This window comes from Artibeus jamaicensis, unplaced genomic scaffold, assembly GCF_021234435.1.
Source record: "Artibeus jamaicensis isolate MK-2021 breed Jamaican fruit bat unplaced genomic scaffold, CSHL_Jam_final contig_851, whole genome shotgun sequence".
NCBI lineage: Eukaryota > Metazoa > Chordata > Mammalia > Chiroptera > Phyllostomidae > Artibeus > Artibeus jamaicensis.
In genome coordinates, this window is record NW_026521986.1 from 14,029,678 (window position 1) to 14,045,689 (window position 16,012).

The window sequence follows — 16,012 nt, forward strand, 5'->3', positions numbered from 1 at the left end:
TCTTCCAAACGTCTTGTCAATTATGTCAATGGCTACATAGGGTGGAAGAGAGGCACAGGGGATAAACAAGAAGGATCTGATCTCCTAAAAAAGGCATTCTGGGCTTCTACAAATGGTAATGCCTTTGTTACAGGTTGTTAGCTTTAGTTCTCTGTACTTGAACTGCTCTATTCCTAGAGAATGGCCTGTAAGCACAGATGAAATGGAACATATTGGCAAGTGAATGGTCACCTATAAAGAAGGGAATGACACAGTAATATGACAGAATGGATTTCAGGCCTCTTTTCTAGAGCACACTGCTGTCTTAGCAAAAGGCAATTTCATTACCTGAGACAGAAACTACTTGCAATGTGAAACACAAAAGTAGTGGCTTCATTATATTGGGTTGACCAAAAAGTCCATATGTTTTTCTCCATAAAATAAAAGACACATTTTTCATTTTCACTAATAACTTTATTGATTTGGATATTTTGAATATGTTGGCTATCTCCCATGTGGTGTAATGTTGATTGTTCTCAATTAATGTCTCGATTTGATCTCTATCAACTTCAGCTGGTCCATCCAACTGTGAAGCATCATCCAGGAGAAATCTCCAGCACGACACTTTACAGGCCACGTCTGACATGTTCCCTCAGTCACAGCACCTTCTCTACACACTGCACACTTTTTTTTTTTGCCTGTCAGTTGTATTTTTACCTTTCTTGAAATAATAAAGCATAATATGGGAGAAGGGAGGGGAGAGAAAAAAAAAAGCATAATATGCCGAAAAGGTTGTTTTCTTCCATCTTCAATATTAAAATGGCTACACAAAAATTCACCAATTTTGATTCAGTGTTTTTTAAGGACACACTGGTATGAGAGCTGTTACAATACAATTTAACAAAATTGTTTCTAATGAAGTTAAAGACAACTAAGTGCTATTAAGGCCATCTTACAGAAAAGCCAAACAAACTTTTTGGCCAACCCAATATTAAGCTGGATTCTCTAATGCTATATGTAAAACAAGATTCATTTATAGGTGAGATTTTAAATATAAAAATTGAGTAGCACACATATAAGCTTATAGATGTAAAGCACTTCACTAGTTATATTGATAAGTAATAAGATTTCTTTATTTTTTTTCCAATTTTCTACAAAGGCACGTATCACTTATGGTCAGAAATAAAGTTATTTCATTTTTGGGAAAAATAACAACTAAAGAATAGTTATTACAACTAGGTAAATTTTAAACATCTTCTAAATTCTCTAAAAATAACAGTAATAGTAATCAAGTATCTTCTGCCATGAATAATGTTGATCATTCATGACTCTGTCAAGCATTTAAGATGCTTCAAACTGAACTGGTTATTGGGGATACAAGAATGTAAGACAGTTCCTACCTTTAAAGGGCTTAAAGGTTTCAATGAGGAGAAGGAATAAGAAATGAGACTTCACTACGATGTGAGGAGTGCACCACTACAGGTACGCACAGGTGCCCCAGGATTATGGAGGATCAGGGAGTGTATCATGGAGGAGGTGACACCTGAACTGAGTCCTCAAGGATGAGTTGCATCAGGAGGAAAAACTGGGGTAAAGACATTCAGGGTAGAAGAGACAGCAAATATGAAGGCCTGGAATCCAGGGGAAAAAAACAAAACAAAACATGGTATCATCTTAATACTAACAGCTAGTATTTACTGAGCACTTTTACTACGTGTCCAATACTGTGCTTTATATGCATTTTCAATCTAATCTTCATTATACCCTATAGGTAAGAGCTATTATGTCCCCCATGTTCCACAGGAGGAAAGGGAGGCACAGAAAGTGCTTGGAGAGGTCGGGTAGGACTGAAACATCATGCTGAGGGGTTTAAACTTCCAAGTGGAAAGAAAGGCAATAAAGAATTTGAAACAAGAGTGCTGGGATTCAATTTGCAATGCAGAAAGATGATACTACTAGGAAGACAAATTCAAGAGGAACAATGCTAGAGACAAGATGATGGGTTAGGACACTATTCTAATTCTCCAGATTAAAGATGATGAAGGCTTTGCACATAGTGAGAAGGGGACAGATTTGAGGGCTATTAGGGAGGGAGAGACCACAGGACAAGACCGAAAAGTCAATGCCCACGAGGATCAAGTGAGCAACATAACCGAATCTAATGGACCAGACTGAGTCCACAGGGTGTGGTGGACAGTATGGCACACTGGATGGGCTTGGCTCAAAGGAAAAAACACTGACGGCCATGGCACACCAGGTTCTCAAATCATCCAATTTTTCAAAAGAAGCTAGACATTTTAACTTTTATTTGAAATCTCCTAATTTTTAAATCCTTACAACCAATCCCAACATTTGAAAAACTATCTCAAGGCCAAACAAAAGATGTCTATAGAACTAAGTTCTGAGCCACCAATTTCTGATCTCTGCATAGGACAGGAAGAAAGCCGACTAACTTGACACTGAAGAACTGCTGCGCGGCACTGAGATCTCAGCTGAGATCGAGAACCACGGATTTCTAGTGGCAACTCCTAGCAGCCCGGATGCAGGAGCAGAGAAGAGTATTGAGTGATTTAAACTTGGAGTTCTGCAACTGAGTGGTTTGGAAGGCTAAGGAGATCGAGGAGTTATGTTATAAACTTTATATACATAATGTTCAATCCTCACAACAATCCAACAGAGGCCAGTCTTATTATCCCCAGGTAACTGATGAGGAAACTCAGAAACTGTCCGTCATCACAGAGGTAATAAATTGCATATGTGCATCTAAAGCGGTCTAAAACACATGCTCTTCTCACAGTCCCTGCTGCATACCCACAAAAGGAATGTCTGAAAGAAGTGGCATGCACAGAAGCCAAGAAAGACTGATAGAATCTGCCCTCACTGGTGTGGCTTGGCTGGGTGTTGGTTGGATGTCACCCTGCAAAGCAAAAGGTCACCAATTCAATTCCTGGTCAGGGCACATAACTGGGTTGTGGGTTTGGACTAGGACACGTACGAGAGGCAACCGACTGATGTTTCTGTCCCTCTCTTTCTCCCTCCTTTTTCTTATCTCTAAAATTAATAAATATTTGATTGATTAATTACTTTGGGGAAAAATTCTAACAGATTCTGATGGATTCTCTGGGTCAGTGCACGTCAGAGAACCTGACAGCCCTCTCAAGTGGGACACAAGCACCTTGCAGTCTGCATTCTCCATCTTTGAGAGATTAGTCCTTGATGTCAGCAACAACTAGGAGATAATCTGCAAGCATATACATAGCCCTGAAGATTCCTAAAGGCCTCTTGTTCATGTGATGCTTTTTCTGAATCATCAGCTAAAAGACAAACCATAACAAAGGATTACTTTAAAACTGTGCATACACATATTACAAGGGGAAAAAAAAACCCTCTGGGAACTAACACGATCCCAAAATGATGTGTAGTCACCAGTGGGTGTCACTCTTCCTTTCTTCAGAATTTGTTCACCCACCGGATACACTCACTTCCCCACTTTGCAGTCCTCAAAAGCACAATGATAATTCTTAAGAGCAAAGAGGTAGCTCAAAAAGACAGACTGGCCCTGGCTGGTGTAGCTCAGTGGATTGAACCTCAGGCTGTGAACCAAAGGGTCACCAGTTCAATTCCCAGTCAGGGCACATGCCTGGGTTGCGGGCCAGGTCCCCAGTGTGGGTCATGTGAGAGGCAACCACACATTGATGTTTCTCTCCCTCTCTTCCTCCTTCCCTTCCTCTCTCTCTCTAAATAAATACATAAAATATTTTTTTTTAAAAAGACAGACTGAATGAATAATAGATTTTCATATTCTAAGCTTATCTAAAAAACTCTAATTTGGATTTGGCTCCTATGAATAAAGCTACAGAATATGTAGAACTTCTCCAAGGCATATCTGGATAAAAAATAACTTCCAGATTTGCTTAGTGTATGAGGGGGTACCCCCTCCAAATCTGGAATTACCTTCTGGAAGGCAGCTCCCTTGTAGTACAGGCTTCCTCCACTAGGCGAGTGTTCTAGGAACCCAGCTGACATTGTTGTGAGAGGCTGCACGTGGCTTCAGTGCATTTTTGTTGAAGGCGCTTCCAATGCAGTTGCCCATTTTATGAAGGGTGATTTACGAACACACCTGCCCACACAGCATGGAGTGTTCAGTGCTTTCTGACCAAAAACGGTATGACCCCCATGCTCCGCCCTCCCTATACCTGATGTCACCCCGATGAAAAAAGTCCTCAAAACAAAACAAAATGTTTTGCTGATGTGGAAGTGGTGAAACAAAAAACTGCAAAAGCACTAAAAGGCATCAAAGTTGACAAGTTCAAAAACTGTTATGAGCAGTGGAAAACACATCTTGCATCAAATGGAGAGTACTTTAAAGGTGACTGAAGTTTAAACATGTAAGAATAAATACACAAGTTTTTACAAATAAATTCTGGTTTTGGGGGTATCCCTCCTTGTACTGTCTTAATTCTTATGAGAAAAGGAAGATTCTAGGTTGCTAGAAATGTTTAAATGTTAATGAAAAGAGTTGAAGACGGCAGGGAACGAACGAACACAGCACGGAACAGCCCTCACAGACGGCCGCATCTCCACAGCCAGGCCCAGAAAGAGGCAGGGTCACTGGCCTAGAACAACCCAACTTAATCGGGCTTACAAGATCTGGCACACATTGGCCATCTTATTTCCTAGAATAACGGTTTATGATTTCTTTGTATTCTCTCAGATATTAAAAATGTTCTTCAAAAGCAGTTATTGATTTTAAGAGACTCTAGATGATAAAGGAGACTTGATTCAGGTCACAAAAATCTTATTAAGGTATTGGCAAAAATCCTTTATTGAGTTCATTTGCTAAATGAACTAAGAAGTCGGCCATGTTTTTCTGAAAGACTTTGGTACAATCCATACCTCCAGCTAGTACGCAGAAGGGGTAAAAACTGTTTAAATTTTCCTCTTCTGTATTGTAATGAGGAACTATAATCATAGCAGAACTTCTTGCTTTGTTGGTTCTTTCTATAACATCTGAAAATTTATTAAAAATTCATTCTAGGGCAGAAACTCAAATACTTTGCAAGAGGCTGAAGGTGAAGGACCCATGACTGCCTGTACCCTTTCTCAGCATGAAATTTACTGCACCTCCCAGAAATAGTATGTGACAATGATCACAATTGCCTCAGGACCGTCACACTTCTATACTCCCCATGACCTTGAGTCAGCAGAACTACACAAGGGTATTTACCTAGAAATCTGGAAATCCTTGCAGGCAATGCGACAACTTAACCTTCACGGCATGCTTGTATGGACTATTGGGCATTCTAACAAAAATCTGGAATTTCTCTGAAAATCAGTACGACTTCCCATGTAGTTCATAACCTTGCAGTTATTTAGGAAACAAGTCACTGATCTTAGGGGAAAAAAATACCCCACATTCTGTAAGCCCAACATAATTACATAAATCAGCAGGTAGCTAAAATTAGGGAATAGAAAACCGGGCCAAGCTCGGTGACTGGCCAAAACTGGCAAAGTCTAATAGGCTGAAATGGTGGTTTTAAATATCCTTTAATTAAAATGTTCTGATTATACATCGCCTTAAAAGATTATCTGGTTTCTCAAGAATTGAGATTTTATTTTTTCCTTCTTAAATTTTATTAGAAAATCACCCAGGTAATGACAAATAACTGCCACTTACACCTACTGTAACAGCAAGCCCTTTTTAAAGGATTCCTTTCTTCCCTTTTAACAATAAAAAACATAACATTTATTGTAAAGTTCTTAATTAAACAAGGGTCATACAAGTCATAAGATTTGCCCATAATAACATCAAGGAATAGGAAGCAATAAAGATTTGTTTTTAGATAACACCTCCTGAAGAAAAGCAAACCAAAGGTCACAACTTAAAAAGTAGGGGGGAAAGTGTTAATTGTATGTGCCGAGTAGCTAATGTCAGGAATATGTGAATATTCTCACACTGAAACTGTCAGATAAGGGAGAATACTAGGTCACTGGGAATATAAACTCATTTAGAACTGAATTTTCTTAGGCCATTCTAGGCAGTGGCTGCCAAATGGGTTCCTGAGCAGCTCCTGCTTCTGAAGCCTTTACTAAACATTCAAGATAATATCCTGCCTACTTCCAAAAGGATCTTAAAGCAGCTGAGGCCCAAACATGAGGCAAATAAAGCAATTAGGAATAAAAGAGAAAGAGTTCTCCTGCAGGAAGAACAAACAGGTGCTATCAGGAACCCAAACTGAGCAAATGATACCTGACTAAATTTTCTGGAGGCCAAGATCAAAAGACTAAGAGAGAAACAAATTGATTTACACATCATTTGTTTTCTTATGAAAACTCACAGATTTATCTTCAAAGATAATTTTTCTGGAACTAAACACCAAAAACAACTTATCAGGGAGGTCCTTACAAAAGGACTGTGACCAATAGACTCTTAGGGTTTAACCATGAACCTCCACTTGACTGATCTGCCTGACCTAGGGCAGAGGTGGGACCTAGGTGGACGCTCCCCTGCTCTGGTTCTCTGCCCTTCAGCACTACCATTTTTTAAAATATATTTTATTAATTATGCCATTACAGTTGTTCTATTTCCCCCCTTCATTCCCCTCCACCCTTAACACCCCTCCCCCACCATTCCCCTCCTTTAGTTTATGACCACGTGTCTCAAGTTCTTTAGATTCTATATTTCCCATACTATTCTTGCCCTCCCCCCTATTTTCTACCTACCGTCTATGCTACTTATTTTCTGTACCTTCTCCCCCCCTTCTCCTTCTCCCACTCCCCTGTTGCTAACCCTCCATGTGATCTTCATTTCTATGGTTCTGCTCCTGATCTAGCTGTCCTCTTAGTTTGCTTTTGTTTTAGGTGTGGTTCTTAATAACTGTGACTTTGCTGTCCTTTCACTGTTCATCTTTTTTATCTTTTTTCTTAGGTAAGTCCCTTTAACATTTCATATAATAAGGGCTTGGTGATGATGAACTCCTTGAATTTGATCTTATCTGAGAAGCACTTTATCTGTCCTTCCATTCTAAATGAAAGCTTTGCTGTATAGAGCAGTCTTGGATGTAGGTCTTTGGATTTCATGACTTGGAATACTTCTTTCCAGCCCCTTCTTGCCTGGAAGGTCTCTTTTGAGAAATCTGACAGTCTGATGGGCACTCCTTTGTAGGTGACTGTCCCCTTAGCTCTTGCTGCTTCTAGGATTCTCTCCTTCATTTTAATCTTGGCTAATGTAATGATGATGTGCCTTGGTGTGTTCCTTCTTGGGTCCAACTTCTTTGGGACTCTGAGCTTCCTGGATTTCTTGGAAGTCTATTTCCTTTGCCAGATTGGAGAAGTTCTCCTTTATTATTTGTTCAAAAAAGTTTTCCACTGGTGGCTATTCCTCTTCCCCTTCTGGTACCCCTATAATTCGGATGTTGGAACGTTTAAAGATGTCCTGGAGGTTCCTAAGCCCCTCCTCAAGTTTTTTTTGAATTCTTGTTTCTACATTCTTTTCTGTTTGGTCATTTTTTTCTCCTTCTGGTCCACTCCTTTGATTTGAGTCCCAGTTTCCTTTCCATAACTATTGGTTTCCTGTGTATTTCCCTTCATTTCAATTAGTTTAGCTTCCATATGTTCCTCTAATTTATGACTAAAAATCAACCAGTTCTGTGAGCATCCTGATCACCAGTGTTTTGAACTGTGCATCTGAAAGTTTGGCTATTTCTTCATCACGTAGATTTATTGGCTCTGGGGCTCTGAGTTGTTCTTGAGCCATGTTTTGATCTGTTTATGCCTGTTACATATGAAGAGCAGAGCCTTAGTTGTTCACCAGGGCGGGGCCACCCAGGTCGCTGATTGTGATGCTGCATGTGGGGGCAGGGTTAGAGAAGGACAACGGTGGTTCTCTCTGCCCCCTTCCGCTGCTGGGGCCTGCGCGGTCTGTCTCACCACCGCTAGCTCCTTCACCGGTTTATCTGCTCGAGAATGTGTGACCATGGTCTGCCCTTAGTGGGTCCGCTGCCTTGCACCCTCAGTGGGTCCAACACCTTGCACCCTCAGTGGGTCCACCCACTTCTCCACACCTGGCATCCGCCCACGGCTGCTGGCGCACCTGGGTAGTGTGCACAGGTTGGTCGGGTGGATCTTTCCTGCCTGACCCCGCTCTGCTGCTGGCTCTGCCCCTCTTACCAGTTTGGCTGAGGGGTTTGTTATTGTCAGACTTCCATGTAGTTCAATTTTCTGTGGTTTGGCTGCGTTTTTGTTGCTAAAACTTTGTTGTTTTTAAACTTGGTTGTGTGAGAAGGCAAAGTGCTTCCACCTACGCCTCCATCTTGGCAGAAGTCCTCAGCACTACCATTTTTTCTCCCCATTCTAGCTCCTCTTGCAGTGCACAAGATTCCCAGCCTTACTCTAAGTTGCAGAAAGGCTGAGACTACTTTTGGCCACTTACAGCTATCACAGTTTGTTTGGGGGGGAAAAGGTGCCAGGAAAAAAGAAAAATCTTAAAAGTAATACTATCCACCCTGGCTGGTCTGGCTCACTAGATTGAGAGCAGGCCTATGAACCAAACGGTCGCCAGTTCAATTCACAGTCAAGGCACATACCTGGTTGCAGACCAGATCCCCAGTTGGCAACGTGTGGAGGCAATCAATCAATGTCTCTCTCATTCATTGCTGTTTCATTCCCTCTCTTTCTCCCTCCCTCCCCCTCCTCTCTAAAAGTAAATAAAATCTTTAAAAAAATACTATCCACCCAGGTCTCAGGTCCTAATGCCATTCTTCAATAAAAGGAACTAGGTCTTCTTGGAGAAATGGCTAATCCCAGGACTGAGGCAGGAAATACTCAAGAGGAGCTTGGAGCATCTTAGAGTGCCAAAAAGTAAGGAAGTACTCAAAAGCAAAACAAAACAGGAAAACAAGAATGGGGACACATCAAAGGGACACAGGAGCGACATCATAGCACTCCTAATAGTCAAAGCTAAAATAATTTGGGGAAAAAAAAGAAAGGAAGGAAGGAAGGAAGGAAGGAAGGAAGGAAGGAAGGAAGGAAGGAAGGAGAGAGAGGGAAAGAAAGAGAGAAAGAGAAAGAAAGAGAAAGAAAGAAAGAAAGAAAGAAAGAAAGAAAGAAAGAAAGAAAGAAAGAAAGGAAGGAAGGAAGAAAGGAAAGAAAGAAAGAAAGAAAAGCAGCATTGGATTATAATCCAAAGCATAATAAATATACATGAATCCATAGTATTACAAATTAAACAAACAAGGGATAAGATACAAATCTGTGCCAAAGACTCTCATATAATTTATGTAGAAACAGTACCTTCAAGGAAGTCAAGAATAACTCCCCACTCCTTAAGTGTGGGTTACTCATAGTGGCTTCCTTGCAAAGAGCCAGTAGGGAGAGGAAGAGAGTGACCTGCCAGTGGAGAAACCTGACAAGCACAGCCTCAGCCAGACAACACCCTCAATACCAACAGTGATAAATCATGTGTAGTAAGCTCCCTTGATACTGTGTGATGAAAACGACATTTTACCTCTGTAATCTTCTTCCCCAAAATACATAATCTGTTTTCTCATCAGAAAGCATCAGACAAATCCCAATAGAGGAGCTTCCTATAAAATACTTGACCAATACAGTTCAAAACTCACAAGGTGATAAAAAAAAAAAAAAAAAAGGAAATTCTGAGAACCTGTCATAATCTAAAGGAGCCCAGAGAGTTATGAGTAAATGTAATACATCCAGGATGGGACCTTGGAAGAGAAACAAAGTCATTAGGCCAAACTAAGGAAATCTGAATGAAGTATGGACCTTAAATAACAATGTGTCAATACTGGCTCATTCAGTGTGACTGACGAATGTACCATACTAAATCGGATGTGGGGTGTATGGGAACTATACTATCTTCCCTGTTTTTCTGTAAATCTAAAACTGTCCTAAAATAAAAAGTTGATTAAAAAATACATATATCCAAAAAAATAAAGTCAAGCACACACATGTGCGCACATACACATCCCTCTTCAGATTCACAAGAAATTTTTAGTCTACTGAGAGCCGAGCAAGCCAACGAGCATCTTTACATGCCTTTTATGAAGTAGATCACAAACAGTTCATTTCGACAAACCTACCCCGGCAGATGACATACGATCCATGGGGGAGGTGGCAAGTCTGTGCTTTTACTGGTACAGGGCACACGTTGCTTTCATTTGTTGACCAGCTCCATATCCTTCCAGTCCAAGAATATGGTTTAAGAACAAACAAACAAACAAACAACCCTTCTTTTCCTGGAGTGCCACCATGGCAGCAGAGGTGAATCAGCTTGTGGCTTTGGAGTAGCTGGTGAAAATCTGAAGATGTAATCTCCTTCAAATAGGCTCCTACCTGCACTCCATCTCAGGTTTACAATCAGCCTATAGTTTAATACTGAATATACAATGTGTACATATTATTTTAAGGATAGCCATTATAGCTCCTTAAGGACAAACTCGGGAGTTTATAAACAGCAAGTCCCATGTAAAAGCTCCATGCACTGAATAAAAATGAACTGAAACAGAAACACCTATCCTTTTCTGCCCTTGAGACAGTACAGCACAGTGGTTAGAGTAAGAGTTCCAGAGTCAGATCTCATGTCCGTGTTCAAATAACAATTGTGCCACTCACTAGCTGTAAGGCCCTTGGGTTCCCTAACTTCTCTGTGTCTCATGAGAAATAAGGACAACATTACAAACTTCATGAGGCTATGGTGAGGATTAAATTTAATACAGATAAAGGGCCTGCAACAGTGGCAAGCACTCAATAAATGTTACTATTGTCATTGTTAGGATTATTATTATAATTGCTTGTTAGTGATAGCTCAGAGCTCCATAAACATTTAGATCACTAACCATACTTCCAACCTAACAGTGCTCAAGGATGGCAAAGTAGATAAAGTTTGCTACGTTGACTAAATCTGGGGATGGTTATGGCCCAAATGGTTACTGCATAGAAACAGAGTGAAAAAGACACAGGTAAACTCTCATGGAAGCAGCAGCGAGATTTAGAAACTGTGGTGGTATCAAAATGCCTGAGAGAGGAGGTGTTCAACGAAACCTCTAGCTAACAAGGGGTAGCAAGAACTGTAAGACAGAGGACACTAGCATTTCCTGCATTTGTTTTTAACCTGATAAGCAGTAAACTACATGGAGAGGAAAGACAGAATGGTATGTGCACTCATATATACTCTTTCTTCATTTGGTTAAGAGTTCACAAGTGAATCTTATGCCACAGGGTATAATATCAAAAAAGCAGAAAGAACACCCAATCATCAAAGATGTTGTGGTTTTAAACTAGAGAAATATTCAATAGTATTAGAAATACCTTCAAAAGACTACCACAAGTCAACACTGTTCTTCAACATGAGGAACATGGACAACTTGGAGCCTAGAAGCTATATTTAATGGGCACAGAATGAATTTACCCTTTCTTTCAAACAAGAGCAAATACTAAGTCCAAATCTGTCAAATGCATCCCTGAAATCAAAGAATCACATCTAGATCTAACCCAAAACAAAGTCAAACTCAGGCCACAAACAGCATTTAGCAATATTAAATTCTTTAAAATTTACAACACACGCCAGCAATGGCATAGCATAGCACAGAAGTATTGCTTAAGGAAACTTGAAGTGTTGAAAACCAGAAATAAAAAATTTCCAGACACTGGTATGATTGTGGATAGATGGTCTCTTCCTGCTTCTATCAGCATTTGTTACATTAACTCAACACAGGCAATGCGTCATTCTTGACTGGGTAGGGGGAGGGGAGTTGGGGGGGAGAGGAAGAGGGAACTGAAGACCAGTTGCTGCCCTAACAATATTTCTGCGGGGGTGAAGCCAGATCAAATGTTTTTTTTCATATTGTTCCAAAGTTATTTACGGTAAAAACCTCCAGCGTGACCCTTTTAGGCACAAACAAAGCCTTGTTCTTTCTTAACAACTAGTCCCTTGACTTCCCACAGGAACAATGAGGCAGGGCGCAGGACAAAGCAGATGACATCAACCTCCCTCCAGTCAGAGGCTTGTTTGGGAGCCCAAATTCTGCTGTGTGGCCAGCTGGCTGATCTCACAGAGGGCTCTACTGTCCAGGCTGCCAGGCCACGTATGCGTATGAGGGCAATGGCTCAGGACCAACTACCAGTCAGCGATTCACACAAGAAACAGCACAGAAGTCACTGCACCCCACTAGATTACCTCTATAAATCTGCTCCATTTCCCAAGAAACTGGACTCAGTCTTCAGAAGTCATCATAAAGATATAGTGCACAATTTCAAATTCTAAGCTGCCCCCTTTCTCTAGATCAGTTCAAAACGGATGACTGTGGACAACTGTTCACTGACTAGGAGTGATTTAAATGGCATGTCACACTGTTTAGTCTTTATGGAGAAGAAAACACAAGGTCAGGTTTTTTGGTGGTGGGTTTTTTTTTAAAGATTTTATTTCTTTAGAGGGGAAGGGAAGGAGAGAGGGAAGAGGCAGATCAATGTATCAATATATGGTTGCCTCTCGTGGGTCCCCTGCTGTGAACTGGCCTGCAACCCAGACATGTGCCCTGACTAGGAATCAAAGGGCCATCCTTTGGTTCACAGGCCGGAGCTCAATCCACTGGGCTACACCAGCCAGGGCACAAGGTCAGATTTTAATTTGAAGCTAGAAATGCTGGATATGATATGGAAAAAAACTAGATTTTAATACCATTAAATGTTAATTTACCAATTACCCTTCTGTATTAAACCACCTATTTATTGACCTATTTCTAACCCACTGGACAATAGTTCAGCAAGTATAAAATTGAATTAGAAATATGTTTCCAAACAGAAGATCAGCCCTCCAATACAGACACCAGTAATAAGCTGAAATGTGTGCCCCAAATAAAATCATCTCAAAACTATAGCCACACACACACAGTCTTTTATCTTTTCATACAGCTTTTAGCCCTCTTGAAAAATGATAATGAAAAAACGCAGACCAATTAGATTATTTGGAAGAGGATTAAAAATTACAAATGACTTAAATTATAGCACTGGGCTTTTTCTTTCCCTTCTGGTGATGATTATTACAACTCCTCATAGTTGCTTTTTTTCTTTCTGTAATCTATTTCCAAAGTATAAATCACTCTTAAACATCAACTCATCTCATCCTCTAAAATGAATTCATTCTCTAATCTTCACTACTGACAAGCATTCTAAATAACAAATGGTAGTGAAGCCTATTATATTATTACAGTATCATCTAGTCTTAATGAAAATGTGGTTTTCAATGCAAAATCGACAGTTGACCTTCCAAGTCCCTACACACAGGCTTTTATGATGGACCAGAAGTAATGAGGAAATGTTTATATTCACTATGAGTTGATACTTCCTGCTTCAATTCTGCGTAACAAAGTCTTAAAATATGATACTATTTAGCCTGGTTTAGCCTCATTTTGTGGAGGGTGCATGGGATAAACTCAATTGGAACTCAAAACAAAACACATCTCAGTATAGGCCTGAAGAAGAAATCTCTGCAGCACGGTCCCTCCCACCCATCACTTCAATCCATTGCTGTCTGTTTAGAGAGGCCACCTCCAACAACACACTCTTTATGCCACCAATCGTCCCCTCCCCTACTGCTTGATTTTTCATTATAGTACTTATCATGGCCTAAAATTATGTATTTAACTCGTTTTTTGTTTGTTCTCCATCAGAGTTCAAGAGTCTTGTCTGCTGTTCATTTCCATATGCCCAGCTAGGTCTGGCATATACTAAATATTAAAGAATTATTTATTTGACTTCCGCCAAGATGGAGGTTTAAGGTGGATGTGCCATGCCTCCCCACACAACCAAGTTTAGGGACAACTAAATATTAGCATCAGAAAACACAACCAGAACACGGAAAACTGAACTTTTCGGAAGTCGGCTAACAACAAACTCTTCGGCCTGACCGGTAAGGGGCGAAACCAGCGTCGGGTGAGGAGATACAAAGGAGGGCTCGATCGACCGGGGCGCGGAATCCAGACGCGCTAATCCAGTCGCACGGGTTCCAAACCCAGGATTGGACCTAGTGAGCGACCGAGCGGCCCAACGGGTGAGCGACTACGGAGGAGTCAGTGGGGAGGCGGTGGCGAGTTGACTGTGGTTGCCTGGTTGCACGCGGGTGAGGGAGTGAGCGCTTGGACAGGCGGTGGCGGGGCGGCGGCGCCATTGCCATTTCCCCGCTCTGACCACGCCCCCACATACAGCGTCACAACCCAGCGCCCTGGGACTCCAAGGCGCCGCTCCTCCCACTTAAAGGGCCAGAACAGACCAAAAATGTCGCAGGGAGACCTCAAAGCCCCACAGATAAATCTAAGTGACGAAGAAATAGCAAATCTCTCAGACGCACAGTTTAAAACACTGGTCATCAGCTTCCTCACAGATCTGGTGGACTATAGCCACAAATTAGAGAAACATATGAAGGCTAAATTAAGGGAAATGAATGGAATTCCACAGGAAAACCATAGAGATGAAAAAAAAACTGGGACTCAAATCAATGGAGTGGACCAGAAGGAAGAAGAAAAAAATCATCAAACAGAAAGGAATGAAGAAATAAGAATTCAGAAAAATGAGGAGAAGCTTAGGAACCTCCAGGACATCTATAAATGCTCCAATATCCGAATTATAGGGGTACCAGAAGGGGGAAAGACACAACCACCAGTGGAAAAACTATTTGAACAAATAATAAAAGAAAATTTCCCCAATTTGGCAAAGGAAATAGACTTCCAAGAAATCCAAGAAGCCCAGAGAGTACCAAAAAAGTTGGACTCAAGAAGAAACACACTAAGGCATATCATAATTACATTAGCCAAAATTAAAATGAAGGAGAGAATCCTGGAAGCAGCAAGAGGTAAGGGGACAATCACCTACAAAGGAGTCCCCATCAGGCTGTCAGCAGATTTCTCAAAAGAGACCTTACAGGCAAGAAGGGGCTGGAAAGAAATATTCCAAGTCATGAAATCTAAAGACCTACAACCAAGATTGCTCTACCCAGCAAAACTTTCATTTAGAACGGAAGGACAGATATAGGTGCTTCTCAGATAAGACCAAATTCAAGGAGTTCATCATCACCAAGCCCTTATTATATGAAATGGTAAAGGGACTTATCTAAGAAAAAGAAGTTAAAGAAACATGAACAGTGAAAGGACAACAAACTCACAGTTATTAACAACCACACCTAAAACGAAAGCAAACTAAAAGGACAGCTAGATCAGGAGTGGAAACATAGAAATGAAGATCTCAAGGAGGGTTAGCAACAGGGGAGTGGGAGGAGGGAGACGGGGGGAGAAGGTACAGAAAACAAGTAGCATAGACAGTAGATAGAAAATAGATGGGGGGGGCAAGAATAGTATGGGAAATATAGAACCTAAAGGACTTGAGACACATGGACATAAACTAAAGGGGGGGTAATAGTGGGGTTGGGGGGGCAGGGTGGAGGGGAATGAAGGGGGGAATAGAACAACTGTAACAGCATAATCAATTCAAAAAAATAAATAAATTTATTTTTTAAAAAAAAGAATTATTTATTGAATGAATGAAAGAATCACAAACAAAATACTCAGAATTCATCCCATTAAAATGTTCTTTATCTGGTCACTGCAATGATATATGACAGGAGAGTCAGATTAGCAATTCAATTTTCATTCAATAGACAGGAAAGAACACTAATATCTATGCCCCACCATAATGGGCCCTGCACAATAAAGAAGCCATCTCAATTAGTCCTTCTAACAATTCTATGAAATCTATCATCATCATCTACAAATAAGGAACCCAAGGAAAAGGGTAATCCCTCCAAGACCACGTACCCTGTAGGTGGTGGAGCTGCTAGGACTTGAACCCAAAACTGTCTCACTTCAGGTCCAGCTGGTCCAGACAGACTCTTTCCACTAAACCACAGGGCTTCTCAATAACATTAAGATATTTAACTTAGTTGCACAACAATGCATACAGAGTACAATGAACTGAGGACACAAAGATGAACACGATATTAAAGGGTTCACAAAGCAAGCACCAAACT

General features: G+C 40.8%; 1 protein-coding gene across 1 annotated transcript in view; it reads right to left on the reverse strand.

Moving 5' to 3' along the window:
• The window catches only part of TMED10 (transmembrane p24 trafficking protein 10), a 41,385-nt gene that overhangs the window by 19,620 nt on the left and 5,753 nt on the right, over positions 1-16,012 (reverse strand). The gene's annotated exons all lie outside the window — the stretch shown is intronic.